The sequence below is a fragment of the Cebus imitator genome, unplaced genomic scaffold, assembly GCF_001604975.1.
Source record: "Cebus imitator isolate Cc_AM_T3 unplaced genomic scaffold, Cebus_imitator-1.0 Scaffold172, whole genome shotgun sequence".
NCBI lineage: Eukaryota > Metazoa > Chordata > Mammalia > Primates > Cebidae > Cebus > Cebus imitator.
In genome coordinates this window covers 2612173-2628646 of record NW_016107487.1, presented here as the reverse complement: position 1 = coordinate 2628646, position 16474 = coordinate 2612173, and the positions used below count along the sequence as shown (strand labels likewise).

The 16474-nt window shown below is 42.8% G+C and overlaps 1 protein-coding gene across 3 annotated transcripts in view; it reads right to left on the bottom strand.

Moving 5' to 3' along the window:
* Positions 1-16474, bottom strand: part of THADA (THADA armadillo repeat containing) — a 365800-nt gene that overhangs the window by 63350 nt on the left and 285976 nt on the right. The gene's annotated exons all lie outside the window — the stretch shown is intronic.

Sequence of the window (16474 nt, the reverse complement as noted above, 5' to 3'; positions counted from 1 at the left end):
GATCTCTTGACCTCGTGATCCACCCGCCTCGGCCTCCCAAAGTACTGGGATTACAGGCTTGAGCCACCGCGCCCGGCCTAATCACTTTAACTTTCCACAAAAGGGTATGAAAGAATGAAAGACTGAAGACACTGGGTGAGACGGGCAGATGTCCTCCATAAGCACATTTCAAACAACGTCGTCAGTGACTAGCCCACTAAGGTTCAGACTTCTAGTCCACGACAATTTCTATTTAGGTAATGTATCATTTTTCCAACAGGGGGACAAAGGCATTACTATTAGAAGTTGCTTTTCCGGCACCCGTCCTCAACATTCAATAAATATGAACTCAGTGACCTCTCGTCACATCTAGTATAAACTTCCTTTAGGTGCTCAGCTCCCCTCTGTAACACCTCTTCCCAGAAGCTCTTGGTTGAACCCTATAGTACCTTGGAGCTCATGAGACAGCTTATTCCATTGTTAGTAGATCTAATTGTCAAAAAGCTCTTCTTGTGTTTCTACTCATTGCCCTTATGCTACATTTCAAGGCTCCCAATGATCACTCTTTAGGCATTTGATTACAATTCTTGTGTCCCCTCTGTCTTCTCCAGGTGAAACAGGCCTACGTCCTTCCCCAGATGATGGGGTCACCATCTCTCATTATTCTAGCTGCTTTCCTCTGAACATGCCACACCCTCTCTTAAAAAATGGCCAACAGGTAACGCACATGAAATAATCCTGTCGCTGTCCCTCAGATGACCCAGAAATGGTTGGTGATTGTTGAGCAGGAGGAAGGGGTCAGTGGGAGGTGCTGCGTGCTTAGGTGCAGTAATGTGCATCCATTTCAGAAAAAAAAAAAAAAGAAAAAAAAAGGCCCCCAGGCTGGATCACAACTCTCCTGCATGGTTTGACCTGCAAGACTATTACTTTCCCTGTTCTGAACTGGAGTTGCATCACACTGTTGACTCATATGGAGCATAAAGTCAACTGAAACCACAGCCTTTCTTTCTTGACGTGGGCTACTGATGGTGGTGTGAGTCATCTTCCTCACACTTTGTGCTCAGTACTTAGGTTGAGATGGGTTTTCATTTGTTTATTTTAAGCCCAAGCATATCCCTGTTAAATTGTATCTTCCTGTTAAGTTTTATGGTCTGTCTTTCAGTTGCTGAGATCTTTTCATAGTCTCATTTCTCATTAAACAAGTTAAAAAACCAAAAACATTTTACCTGCTTACTATGTGCTAGGAGCTAAATAAGATCACTGCCCTTAAGGAGTTTATAGTCAGTTTAGTTTGAGAAAGAGAAACGCATGAACAGGTAATGCCAATATAATGGTTTAAATGATAACCTAAGTCTCAAAGAGGAAGAGAGATGATAATGTGTTAGGAACACCAAAGACAAGGCCACCAGCTGAGCAAACGCTAAGGAAGGCATGAAACAGAATGGACCACGTGGGGAACTACAGGCCATCCCATAACACTGGAGCATGAAATTCAAGGTGGGAAAGAGCAGGAGACAAGGCTAGGGAAGAAATGTGTCTAGAACACAGAAAGCCTCCTAGACAATATGAAGCAGCTAGTTCTGTATGCAAGGGAATGCCACTGAGGGTTTTTTTAAGCAATAAAGTCAGGGGCCCATTTTCACTAAAGTGCTCTTCTTGTTGAGAAGGCAATATTAGAGGCAGGGAGACCAGTTACAACACTACTGCACCGTAGTCCAGGAGAGAAATGATGAGAGCCTCAAGTTTGGAAGGAATTGGGAGAAGGTGGGTTTAAGAAATACTAAAGGTCTGAAGCTAAGGTGACCATTTAAAAAGGTAAAAAAGAAAGAAAGAAAAATACTGAAGGGATAAAAATGGCAGGACTAGGGAATGAGGGTGCAGAATAGGGGAGGAGTCTTGGGTACCTCCCAGAGCCCAGTTCTTCACACATGTACTTCATCTAATAGAAATCAGGTAAACCAGCCGGGTGTGGTGGCTCACGCCTGTAATCCCAACACTTTGGGGGCTCAAGGTGGGAGGATTACTTGAGCCTAGGAGTTTGAGACCAGCCTGGGAAACATTGTGAGAATCTGTTTCTACAAAAAATGAAAAAATCAGCTGGGCGGGGGAATCACTGGAGCCCAGGAGGTCGAGGATACAGTGAGCCATGATGCTGCCACTGCACTCCAGCCTGGGTGACAAAGCGAGACCCCCATCTCAAAAACGCATAAAAAGTAGTTGGCAAACTTCAATTCACATGAATGCCTAAAGGCCCACAATCAAACAATTACTAAAAATGTGAGCCAGGTGGAGGGTGGAGGGCTTTGGTAAGCAGGCTCCCCGCTGGCCCTTGCCTCAAATCCTCAAGGCTCTTACCAATTCATTAACTAGCCCTCTTTGGCTCTAGTCATCCCCCAATTATGAACCCTCTTAACTGTATCATTCTGTCCATGAAGTTTTATCTACAAGAACTTAGGACAGACTTCCCATATGCCTTGCCAAAATTTAGATATTATATTCATAGCATTCTCTGATAAACCCTCACTGAAAATTGTACTCATGATGTTAACAAGTTTATCCTGGATTGGCTTACCAGAGAGCATTTAAGTGATAAACATTTATAGCTAATAAAACACTGTTTACATTCATCATCTCATATAACTCAGAGAACTCTGCTGACTTCTAGAAAACTAACATAAACATAATGCAAATGTAAAACATTAAGGTAACACTTAGAAAAATTTATTTGAAATTGAAAATTTGCATAGGCTTGCAATTTGAGAATTAAAAGTATAGATTTATGTAACATACCAAACTGTTTCAAAGTCTGCCACAGGGGGCAAAATGGGGACTCCATAGAGGCCACCAACATGATGGTACTCCATAGTGGCCACCATCTGCGGCTGCAGCCACACCTCTAACTCTTAGCTCAGACGTTGCAGAAGTCCCAGCTCACCAGGAGGCAACTTTTTATTTTTTTATTTTCTTGGAGACAGAGCCTCCCTCTGTCGCCCAGGCTGGAGTGCAGTGGCACGATCTTGGCTCACTGCAACCTTTGCCTCCCGGGCTCAAGTGATTCTCCTGCCTCAGCCTCCAGAGTAGCTGGAAATACAGGCACGCACCACTACGCCTGGCTAATTTTTGTATTTTTAGTAGAAACAGGGTTCCAACATGTTGCCCAAGCTGGTCTCAAACTCCTGACTTCAGATGATCCACCTGCCTTGGCCTCCCAAAGTGCTGGGATTACAGGTGTGAGCCACTGAGCCTGGCCAGGCAGGCATCTTTATAAAGCAGTGGGGGAAACCCCAGGCAGTTGGGATCTTCAACCTCTGTGTCGTCTCTGTTTCAATGTCTAAAAACTGAATCTCATAACAATTTAGCAATAAGAAGAGCACAGTACTATCATCTCCAGGTACCATTTCCCCGTCCTTCCTATCCACTGCTGCCAGAGGACAACACTACAATCAAAAGGAATTTCATTTGTTTGGCACAGTCAGAAATACAGCTCAGAAATCTGCTCTTAAAATTGTAATTAAAAACAGGAAGAACTATCTGGGCCATTCTGGATAATTTTTAAAGGAACCTGTTATCTGAAAGAGATACAGTCCAGGCTAAGTGTAGTCTGCTGGACTTGAGAGCTGCATACCTAGATCCATTTGCCTGGTCTGGGGCCTTAAGAAGGGATGATGTCACTAGGAAGCCAGGGAATGAAGGCACTACCCCAAAGAAGGAGGAGATGGGGAGCAAGCATGCTGATGAAGGGAATGAAGGGAGATGTTCCTTTGGGACTTCTTGACCTACACTGCCTGTGACTTGAGTATTAACTCCGTAAGAATTTACTAAGCATATACAGGTTGAGCATCCCTAACCTGAAAATCTGAAATCTAAAATGCTCTAAAATCAGAAACTCTTTTAAGTGTTGAAATGATGCCACAAGTGGAAAATTCCACACTTGAACTAATGCAGTCAATACACATGCAATATATTCAGTGACCCCAAGGAAAAAATAAAATCACCTTCTGGTTATGGGTATAAGGTATGTATGAAACATAAATGAATTTTGTATTTAGACTTTGTTTTCATCCCCAAGATATCTCATTATATATGCAAAGATTCCAAAATCCAAAAAACAAACCAAACCTGCAATCTGAAATATGTCTGGTCCCAAGCATTTTGGATAAAGGATGCCTAACTGTATTAGATACTCTGGGAGATACAGAGATACAGAGCTGAGAAAGACAAAGGTCTGTTTTAAAGAGCATTTTTTTTTTTTTGAGACAGAGGTTTAGTCTTGCTGCTCAGGCTCACCTCAACCTCCACCTCCTGGGTTCAAGCAATTGTCCTGCCTCAGCCTCCCAAGTAGCTGGGATTACAGGCATGCGCCACTACGCCTGGCTAATTTTGTATTTTTAGTAGAGATGGGGTTTCTCCTTGTTGGTCAGGCTGGTGTCAAACTCCTGATCTCGGGCGATCCACCCGCCTCAGCCTCCCAAAGTGCTGGGATTATAGGTGTGAGCCACTGCGTCTGGCCTCAAAGAGCTTTAAGACCAATGGGAGGACAAAGAACAAGTACACAATAACTATAAAAATATGGCTGGGTGCAGTGGCTCATGTCTGTAATCCTAGCACTTTGGGGGGCCGAGGTGGGTGGATCACCTGAGGTTGGGAGCTTGAGATCAACCTGGACAACATGGTGAAACCCTGTCTCTACTAAAAAAATAAAAAAATTAGGCAGGCATGATGACAGGTGCCTGTAATCCCAGCTACTCAGGAGGCTGAGGCAGGACAATCACTGAACCTGAGAGGTAGAGTTTGCAGTGAGCCGAGATCACGCCTTTGCACTCTAGCCCGAGCGAAGAACAAGACTGTCTCAAAAAACAAAAACTACAAACATCACAAAATGTTTAGTGCCCTAAAATTTTTACTAATAAAAGCTGATATTTGGGCTGGCCGCAGCGGCTCACGCCTGTAATCCCAGCACTTTGGGAGGCCAAGGTGGGCGAACCACCTAAGGTCAGGAGTTTGAGACCAGCCTGACCAACATGGCTAAACCCTGTCTCTACTAAAAATACAAAAATTAGCCAGTTGTGGTGTTGCATGCCTGTAATCCCAGCTACTCAGGAGGCTGAGGCAGGAGAATTGCTTGAACTCAGGAGGCGGAGGTTGAGTTGAGCCGAGATCATGCCATTGCACTATAGCCTAGGCAACAAGAGCAAAACTGTCTCCAAAAAAAGCTAACATTTGTTGAGTATTTAGGTGTCATGTACTATTCTGTAATTATAAAATATTACATATTCATGATTTAGTGCTATAAATAAAAATTACTTTTGAGATGGAGTCTCTGTCGCCCAGGCTGGAGTGCAGTGGCACCATCTCGGCTCACTGCAACCTCTGGCTCCCAGGTTCAAGCAATTCTCCTGCCTCAGCCTCCCGAGTAGCTGAGATTACAGGTGTCCACCACCATGCCCGGCTAATTTAGTTTTGTATTTTTTTTTAGTACAGACAGGGTTTCACCATGTTGGCCAGGCTGGTCTCCAACTCCTGACCTCAGATGATCCACCCACCTTGGCCTCCCAAAATGTTGAGATTACAGGTGTGAGCCACCTCGCCCGGCCAAAAATTACTTTTAGAACTGACACTTGTTGATATTATTCTATGCACCTAGACAAGTACTAACTCATTAATGAGGTAGGCTCTATTATTATTCCCATTTTACAGATGAGGAAACAGAGAGGTTAAGTTACTTGCTCAAGGTCACTAAGGAAATGGTAGGTAAAGAGAATACATACTAAAGCCGTATCAAAGACCAAATTGAATGTGATGGCATTGATTTTCTACTGGAAAAAACTGAAAAAGGGCTTTTAAGAGGGGACACAATTTAAGGCCTCGCTGGGAGAGAAGAGGAGAGGGCAAATGTGCCAGGGAGAGTTAGGAGAGAATAGACACCGAGAGACCTTTAAATAAGTTTGCCGAATTAATGTCTCAACAGAGCAGCAGCAAGACAGGTTAGGTCTCTAGCCAAAAGGGAGAAAATTATCAAGTGATATTCATTTAGGCACTTTCTCCAAACTGCTGCTTGGAAAAAATATTGTTTGTGCACCAACTCTGACTCAGGGAGGTGCCCTGAAGCTGAGGTCTTAAACTTGAGTGTGCATCAGAAGGCTCTGGAGGGCTTGTGAAACCACGGACTGCTGCCGAGGTCTCAACCCAGAGTTTCTGATTCTAGAGGTCCTGGGTAGAGGCTGATGATTTGTATTTTCAACAAGCTCACAGGTGAAGCTGCTGCTGCTGATCTAGGTATTATAAAAACCACTGCCCTCAAGTGAAGGTAATGACTAAGGTTATTAAACCTCACATGCCTGAATTCCACTCTTGTAGATTTTGATTCGGTTGGTTTCAAGTTGGGCGCAGACAGCTGTAATCTTAAGAGCTGGCAGGTAATTCTGCTCTGCACCCCAGCTGAGAACCAGACTCCTCAGAGCCAACTTCCACGTGGGCTGGCAGGGTTTATCGGTGGGTAGGGCGCTGGAGTTCTAAGCAGAGCACAACTGACTGCAGCGCAGGACTTCACAGTAGTGAAGAACTAGAAAATTCACCATGCCCCTATTTGTCTTTCAAATAAAAACACCAAAGGAGAGAAAATAACCAAGAATTCAAAAGCATGAATAAGCACTATAAATGTTCCTGGCAGGCAGGCCAGCCAGCTAGCCAGACCTTCAGCAATGTAAACCTTGGCTTGCTATGTGCAGATTCTGTTCTAGGTCTCAGATGTAGAAGTGAATTAGAAAGACCGGCTTTGATCTTGTGGAGCTCCCATTTGGGTGGGGACCACAGGAACCACATTCCTCTATTCTATCTTAGCACCCAGAGTGAGAGGATCTCTAAGGAGAACAGGAGGTTGGAGGCAGAAATGTCCAATACTTCAGCATAAGCTACTACAGTGACTAACAAAGAAGTGCCGCCTTTCTCCTGCACAGTGGTTCTCAGCCTAGGAAGCACATTACATTCATCTGAGAGCTTTAGAAAAATACTTAGGTCAGGGGCACTTGACCACATCGCTGGGTGAGACCTGGCAGTCTAGTTTTAAAGTGACCTAGGTATAGTAGGGATCGACGGCTACCATTTTAGTGGTGGAGTCTGTTTCCCAGCTGTAGGTAGAGTTTGTCAAAGGACTTTCACAAGTGGGATTTTTCCCTGGTACAACATTTGTGTTATCACAAACAGTCTAGATGAACATGTGGTACTTACTTTGATTTCTATGAGTGCCCTTCATTTGCTGGACACAAATAACTGAAATTAGATCCTCAGTCTGAAATTCAGCAGCCTTCTTCTTTAGCAGATTGTAATTTTTAAACCTTCTTTGCCTTTTCTTTTTTCTTTTTTTTTTTTTTTTTAAAAAAAGAGAGGGCCAGGCGCGGTGCCTCACGCTTGTAATCCCAGCACTTTGAGAGGCCGAGGTGGGCGGATCACAAGGTCAGAAGATAGAGACCATCCTGGCTAACATGGTGAAACCCCATCTCTACTGAAAATACACAAAATTAGCTGGGAGTGGCGGCACGTGCCTGTAGTCCCAGCTACTCAGGAGGCTGAGGCAGGAGAATCAGTTGAACCAACCCGGGAGGGGAGGGTTGCAGTGAGCCGAGATTATGCCACTGCACTTCGGCCTGGGCAACAGAGTGAGACTCTGTCTTAAAAAAAAAAAAGAGAGAGAAAGAAAAGAGACGATTTATCACAAGCTGGTCAAGCTGGTCTGGAACTCCTAGGCTCAAGTGATCCTCCGATGTCAGCCTCCTGAGTAGCTGGGACTACAGGTGCATGCCACCACACCCATCTGAAACCTTAACTTTTCTACTCACAATCTCAACTTTGATTGCTCTGGATTTCTTCTTTGTTGGAAAGGCAAATGCTTGAGTGAAAGAATCAAGTCCCTGCTTTAATGGCTCCATTGTAGTTTTTGGAAGTTAGGATGATTTTTTTCTAACTTACTGGCTAGGGCTTTTTTCCACCCTCCTTGTTTGGAAAGTCTTTGCACTTTCCCACCAGTGAAGTCTTCTCAACCTCTTAAGTATGTGTGACTGATTCTTGCATCCAATTTGATTTCATTTTTGGAATTAACTTTTTTTTTTCATTCTTCGGAGCAAGTATATTTCTGGCCTTCAAGGGAATGGCTGAATGGCTGGATTCACATGGAAGGACAATACCTCCTACTGTGCTATGTCCTGGTTCCCTGGAGAAGTTAATTACTAATGAAATGTCACAACGTGGCAGACTGGTATAAGTTGCCAGCTTTTTATTTTGCAAAGGATGTTAAAAACCTACCATGTATTATCACTTCATGAAAGAAAGCCTCTTACCCCCCGCAAAAGGGAAAAAAACCATAGTGTCATCATAAAAGAAATTTGTGGCTGGGCGTAGTGGCTCACGCCTGTAATCCCAGTACTTTGGGAGGCCGAAGTGGGTGGATCGCCTGAGGTCCGGTGTTCGAGGCTAGCCTGGCCAACGTGGTGAAACACTGTCTCTACTAAAATGCAAAAATTAGCTGGATGTGGTGTCAGGCACCTGTAATCCCAGCTACTCGGGATGCTGAGGTAGAATTGCTTGAACCTGGGAGGCGGAGGTTGCAGTGAGCCGAGATGGTGCCACTGCACTCTACCATGGGCGACAGACTGAGACTCCATCTCACAAAAAAAAAAAAAAAGAAATTTGTTTTTAAGAAAAATTGTGGCCAGGCATGATGGGGTGCACCTGTAGTTCCAGCTAGTTGGGAGGCTGAGGCAGGAGGACTGCCTGAGTCCAGGAGCTTGAAGCTACAGTGTGCTGTGAGCATGCCTGTGAATAGCCACTGCACTTCACCCCGGGCTGAAGTCTCACATAATGAGACTCTATCTCTAAAAACTAAAAACTAAGAAGAAAAAGACAAATTTGCTATAGTATCATTTTGCTATAGTTTCCTTGTGCCATGGGCTGGTGAAATCACCAGGGAGCAGCACTAGTGAACTACAGCTTTGGAGAAGTCGATCAAAGCTTCTTGAGGCTGGTCTGTTTGGATAGCATGACTATTAGGAACCTCTGTTCTCAGGAAGAAACCGCAGGAACTTTGCAGAGTCCTTCATGACACTGGGCAGAGTGTCTTGTACGGAGTATGGTGGCCCATTCACGCAATTCCCTCTGGTAATATCAGATGTGTTATCTTAGCAGTTTTTAGTTCTTTGGTAGGTCGGAAATTCCAGTGTAATGTCTGCAGCCTGAGCAGTGACTGGGAAAGTTAACTTTAGATCTCAAAACTGCCACTCCCTAACTAAGGGAGAGTGCTAATTTGGACAGGTTGCTCAAAGAGGATTTCACAGTAGAGCAGACCTTGAGCAGGATGGCATCATTCTTAGCAGGTCCTGTTCTATTATTTAGGGAAGTCCGTCTCCTCCCTAGAGGAGAAGCATAGCCCCAAAGGGAAGGCCTGTGGGCCATTTGCCTTTGATCTTCTGAGCTATTCATATCGGTTTGTTAAATTAAAAAAAAAAATCAATATAATTTTTAAAAGGTGCATGTTAATACAAGAGCATTCTGAAAAAAAAAGTGGATAATATCATTACCACATAACTATGGATACAGTGGAGTTACACCATAACAGCATTTAATTTAGGTGAATTTAACTTTGGTGGAGGAAGGGAGGAATGATGATTAGAGCAGGCAGTTTCACCCGGCATTCCCATCAGCGATCAATGCTCCATGTAAGGCTGCTGTACTGTTACCTCAGACCAGCGGTTCTCAAACTTTAGTTGCTCACCCCGAGTTACTAATTCATTAAGTCTGGGCAGGGCCCCCCCACCAAAAGTTACATTTCCTAATAAATTCCCAGGTAATGCTGATGCTGCTGATGCAGGGACTGCACCTCCACCTCAGACCCTCTGAGATCCTCCGTGCTTTCCAAAGTGTAAACATCCTGCCATGCTGAATGTTTAATTCTAGCGTTTAATGGTATTTGTTTTTGTCCATCATAGCCCTTCATCATAAGTCAACCCCTTCATCTAGTGCTCAACCAATGAGTTCCTGCATATTATACAGTTCCTGGCCTTCACTCTTATGTCACTCATCAAGATAGCCTGATCATCCTGTTCCAAAATAAAAAGGGCAAGAAAAAGAAAATGCAAGGCCCATTTGTCAAGAAAATGCCAACATTTTCTTGGCCCCAGCAAAGATGGCTATGGGGGAGGCAAAAGCCCCGGTAGTCATACACAACTTGCTCTACTTAGAAGCAGCAGTCAGTATCCATGAAGGCAGAAGGATCCTCTTCAGGACTGAAAACACCAACCCAAAAAAAAGAATGGTTTCACTAGTATAAAATGTCACTCATGGAAATACTGTGCAAATGGCAGTGATACTGGTCATGCCACTGTGGAAGGTCATCTGCCACCGAGTCTCAGAAGAAGATGCCTCATTCTGTCTGAACCTGCACATGCTGTTCCTTCTGCCTCAAAGGAATGAATGAATGAATGAATGATCAAATGAATTAATTTCTCCTTCGCATACATAATCATTCTGAAGTTTTCTCTATCCTCCCCTTTCTCTCCCAGCATCTCTGCCGTCCTTAAATAAGTAGGAGATGAAAAAACACAGAGCAGACTTCACTTGCTTTCTTTTTTTTTTTTTTGAGACAGAGTCTCACTCTGCTGCCCAGGCTGGAGTGCAATGGTGCAATCTTGGCTCACTGCAATCTCCGCCTCCTGGGTGCAAGTTATTCTCCTGCCTCCAAATGATTCTCCTGCCTCGGCCTCCCGAGTAGCTGGGATTACAGGCACCAACCACCAAGCCCAGCCAGTTTTTGTATTTTTAGTAGAGACAGGGTTTCGCCATGTTGGCCAGGCTGGTCTCGAACTCCTGACCTCAAGCGATCTGCCCGCCTCAGCCTCCCAAAGTGCTGGGGTTAAAGGCAGAGCCACCGCGCCTGGCCTGGACTTCACTTTCAATGTCACAGACGGCCTACTTTTGCTTTTTCTACTTCAAAGAATTATAGCATTGGTCAGAGCTTGTAATCAGATCCAACAAAAGTTTTGATCTGAAATGGGGATAAACTGGTTCTAAAAATAATCACAGATGGTAATTTGTACACTCTGAACGTTGATGTCCTGTTACGCAATTTCTCAGTTAAAAAAATTTTATTTCTAGAGAAAAGGAAACCATAGGAACAACAATAACAACGAAACAAACTGATTTAATAAATCTTGGCTTCTCCTTATCAAAGGGAAATTCCACTCTTCTATTTAATCCTTGCCCCTCCCAGTAAACTGTAATCCTGACCCCAGGGGCTCTTCCAGTTACAAACATGTTGAATGACCTGGTAGAGGGATTTAGAAACTAACTTTGTCTCACCCTGAACTAGTACTGGTTGTTTATTTCTTGCCTTGGTTTGTTTCTGGTTCTCTGAACCCCATCATCTCTGCTTACACAGGTGTGGCCCCCATTACACATACACCGTGGAAAACATTCCTTCTTTCCCGTGTCCCAGCATATTCTCAAAGGCATGTATTTTTCAAGTGTAGGACTGACTCCCCATCAGCTGCTGTGGAAGGAGGATGTGCTTCTGAGGATACCCTGAAGACTATCCCGGCAGCCCACAAAATCAAAACACAGTCTCTCTGGCTTGGGAGACAGCAAGGAAAGAATAGCTCAAAGGGTCTGGGTAGGTTAAAGATGAGCTCATCAGGGCCTGGGTGGGACCCACAGCTTTCACTTGTGCCTCCACCCACCATCTCATTTCAGTCTTTGCCCAACACAGGGAGGAAGTCCAGAACTACTGTGGATAAACACGTGACAACCCAAAGACACAAACACAGTTATTTCTAAGCATACACTATTTCTGGTTTCCTTTCCCCTTTCCTTTCTCCTTTCCTTTCCCTTCCTCCCTCCCTCTCTCTCTCTTTCGTTTTTTGAGACAGAGTCTTATTCTTGTTATCCAGGCTGGAGTGCAGTGGTGTGATCGCAGCTCACTGCAGCCTTCCCAGGCTCAGAAAGCAATGGAAGTAAGCCTGGGAGGTGATTCTCCCAACTCAGCCTCAGTCACAGGGAACTGGGACTACAGGCACGAGCCACCATGCCTGGCCAATTTTTTGTATTTTCTGTAGAGATGGGGTTTTGCCACGTTGCCCAGGCTGGCCTCGAACTCCTGGGCTCAAGCAGTTTACCTGCCTTGGCCTCCCAAAGTGTTGGTACTAGACTAGAGGCACTGCACCTGGCCTACTTCTGGTTCTTTTGGTGAACTGGTCTGAAGGACAGGATTGGGAATCAGAAATTTGCCCACCATGACCCTGTTTAATTTAAACTTTTACTCACAAAGGACAAGGCTTCTCTTCCACACTTAGTCCATGGGATACTGTCAAACCAGCTTGGGAGTCAGTTGCTAACTGGGAAGATTCCTTTACATAATGGGCTTACCTCTGTTGCCTCACCTGTAATAAGAGAGACTAGGACACCCATTTCAGTCCCTTGCTAGTGCTAAAATTTAGTTCTGGGAGTGCCCCTCGGGTTGAGGGTCTGCAGAGTCTAAGACTGAAAGGTTTCTGACACCAATGAATTGTAGATCAAACCAGTGATGTTGCAAGGTGCAGTACACAGCTGCCAGCAAAATCCAACAAAATCTGGTTGTACTAGGAGTGCTCCAATTTTAATGTGAAGTCCAGCCCCAACAGGGAGAGACGAGTTAGGTTAGTTCTGTCAGGTAAGCAGTGGAAATGAGCCTGGGAGTAAGGACCCAGCTGCTTCTACCCTGGATGTGATGGCCATTCATTTTTTTGTTCTTGCTATCAGTTTTATCTCTTGATAGCTGCTGTTCTCCCAATGTTGGCTTTTTCTTGTACTGTGACTTTTCACAATTTTTATGACACTTACCCCAATCCTCTGAGGGTATTATGCCCATTTCACAGTTGAGTAACCAAGAGGCCTCAAGACAAGGTGATGGACGTGATTTTTGCTTCTGCCTATGAAAGATTAACCATTACAGGAACTGTCCTTCTACCATAAACAATTAGAAAATGGAACAAAATGTATGAAATTATTGTTTTTAATCCTTGGATATGAGCAGTGCAAGACTCAACAAGAAGACAATAATAAGGGAAGCTTTACAATTGCCTGAGCTTACTGCCAAGAGGGAATTTCTAAGCCCCAGTACAGAGAAGAGGAACCCTTCCCAGAGGTCTTGCTCAGTTGAAAAGATGAGAGATCAGAGTTTGGGAAGACTCAGGAAGCTGGAATTTGTGGGGCACAATACTGGAGTTGGCAAATCTGTACAGTGAGAGAGCTCTGGAGATCTGTGGACCAAGGGATCCTTCAATCTTTCAGATGAACACTGATTTGCACATGCATGGGGTGAAACTCTAAGAGGCTTAAGAACTGCAAGAAAGCAGTGAGCTGGACAATTCCTGGAGCTCACGTAGGCTCACAACAGTTTTGTGTTCTCCCACCCAGAGTAGAGACCTTGTAACACATGGGACATCATGTAGGAACTTAGAATAGAGGAGCTCCATTTGCCCTACACTAAAGGTTCCTCTTTGGATTGAACCCACCAGAACTAAGCTTAAAAGCAAGTCTTGGAAGAATCCAACCAATCCTAAGTAACTCAACTGTGCGCTAAAATGAAAGCTAACACTCTAAAGAATAAAACAAAATCCAACACCCAACAACATAAAATGAACATTGTCTGGCAACTAATAAAAAGTTATAAGCATGCAAAGAAGTGGGAAAATATAACGTATAACCAGGAGGAAAAATTAATTAAAAAATATCCTAAGATGACAGCAATAAAGACATTGGAAACAAGAACATAAAAACTGTTATGTATACATGCTACATATGGTCAAGAATCTAGAGGAAGACTAAACATGATAAAAGGAGATATAGAAGATATAAAAAGGACACAAATGAAACTTCCAGAAATGAACAATATAGTATCTAAAATTTAAAAAAAAATCACTAGATGAAAATAATAGCAAAGGCTGGGCATGGTGGCTCACATCTGTAATTCCAGTGCCTTGGGAAGCCGAGGCAGGAGGATTGCTTAAACCTAAGAGTTCAAGACCACCTGTGCAACATAGTGAGACCCTGTCTCACTTTTTAAAAAGAAAATAGTAGCAGATTGTACACTGCAAAAGAAAAAGTTTGTGAATTTAGAGACACAAAAATTGAAGCTATTAAAAATAAAACAGATTAAAAAAATGAGCGTCAGTGATGTATGGTACTTCAAGTGACTTAATTTACATGTGAATGGGATCACAGAAAGAAAGGAAAAAGGCGAAGGGACGGAGGAAATATTTAAAGCAATAATGGTATTTGGGCTGGGCGCAGTGGGAGACCAAGGCAGGAGTACTGCTTGAGCCCTGAAGTTCAAAACCAGCTATGGGCAACAAAGCGAGACCTTGTGTCTACAAGAAATTTAAAAATTAGGGCATGGTGGCATGTGCCTGTAGTCCCAGTTACTTGGGAGCTGAGGTTGGAGGATTTCCTAAGCCCAGGAGTTTGAGGCTGCAGTGAGCCATGATGGTGCCAATGCACTCCAGCATGGGAGACAGTATAAGATCCTGTCCTCTAGAAACGAACAGACAAAAATGGTGCTGAAACACTGGATATCCATAAGCAAAAAATAAAAAAAGAATGCCAACCATATCTCATGATACACAGGCAAGTTAACTTGAGATAGATTACAGACCTAAATGTTAAATGCAAAACTACAACACTTTAGAAGAAAAATGATAGAAGAAAAATGAGAGAACATCTTTGTGACATTGGAATAGGCAAGGATTTCTTAACTAGGGCACAAGACACAAAAAATGAATAAACTAGACCTTATCAAAATTAAAAATGTCTTCTCTTCAAAAGACACTGTTAAGAAAATAAAAAGTGAAGCCATAGACATAGGTAAAAACTATGTACAAAACATTTATCTGTATAAAGGACTTGTATTTAGAAAAACAAACTCTTACAACCCAGTAAGACAAACAACTAGAAATTAAAAAGCAACGTATAAAAGATGTGAACAGGCACTTTACCAAAAAAGACATACATAGTCAGATATAACACATGACAAGATGCTCAACATAATCAGCCGTTAGGGAAATGCAACCAACAGAACAATGAGACACCGCTATACACACTGGAATGGTTAAAATTAGTAAGAGGAATAATACCACATCTTGGTGAGAATTAGAGTAACTGGACTTCTCATGAATGCAAAGTGGGAAGGCAAAGTGGTAAACATTTTGGTAGTTTCTTCTAACATTAAACAATCCTTATCATATGATCCAGTAATCCTTTTCCTAGGTTTTTACCCAAGAGAAATGAAAACATATGACTAAACACTTCTATGTGAATGTTCAGAGCAGCATTATTCACGATCTCCAAAAAGTGGAAACAACCCAAATGACCATCAACTGGTTAATTAGTATAAACAAGCCATACACACAATGGAATACTACTTAGCAAGAAAATGTCACAATTCACACCATATTGACAGAATGAAGGATAAAATTACAACATCATCTCAACAGGGAAAGCAAAGTTGTTTGCCAAAATTCAACATTCTCAAAAAAACTTCTTCAACCTGACAAAGGGCATCTATAAAAAAACCCAGAGCTAACACCATACTTAATGGTGAAAGAGTGACTGCTTTAAGACCCCCCTAGGATCAGGAATGAGACAAGATGTCTGCTCTTGCCACTTCTATTCAACATTGTACTGGAGGTTCTAGCTACATCAATTCGTCAAGAAAAATAAATAAAAAACATTAGATTGGAAAGAAAGAAGTAACAACTATCTTTATCACAAATAACATAATCTTGTATAAAGAAAATTCAAAGGAGTCCACAATAAAACCTATTAGAGCTAATAAATAAGTTCAGTAATGTTGCAGGAAAAAAGATCAAAATACAAGTATCCACTGTAGTTCTATACAGTAGCAACGAATAATCCAAAAATGAAATTAAGAAAATAATTCTATTTACAACAGTATTAAAAAGAATAGGAACAAATTATCTAATGAAAGATGTGCAAGATGTGTATGTGCACTGAAAACTATAAAACACCACCGAAATAAAGAGACCTAAATAAATGGAAAGACATCCTGTATTTGTGGGTTTGAAGACATCATATTGTTATGATGCCGATACAGATTTAATGCAACCCCTATCAAAATTCCAGCTGGCTTTTTCTTTCCTCCTTCCCCACTTACCCCCTGCCCCCCCCCCCACTTTTTATTTTTTATTTTTATTTTTTGCAAAACAAGATGATCCCAAAATTCACATGAAAATGCAAGGAACACAGAATTGGCAAAGCAATGTTTAAAAAGAAGAAAGAGGACTCGCACACCCTGATTTCAAGTTACTATGAAGTAATGGTAATCAAGATAGTGTGCTCCTGGCATGGGGACAGATACATAGATCAATGGAATAGAATTAAGAATCCAGAAATAAACCCCTAATTTATGGTCAACTGACTTTTTGACAAGGGTGCCAAAACAACTCAATAGGGGAAA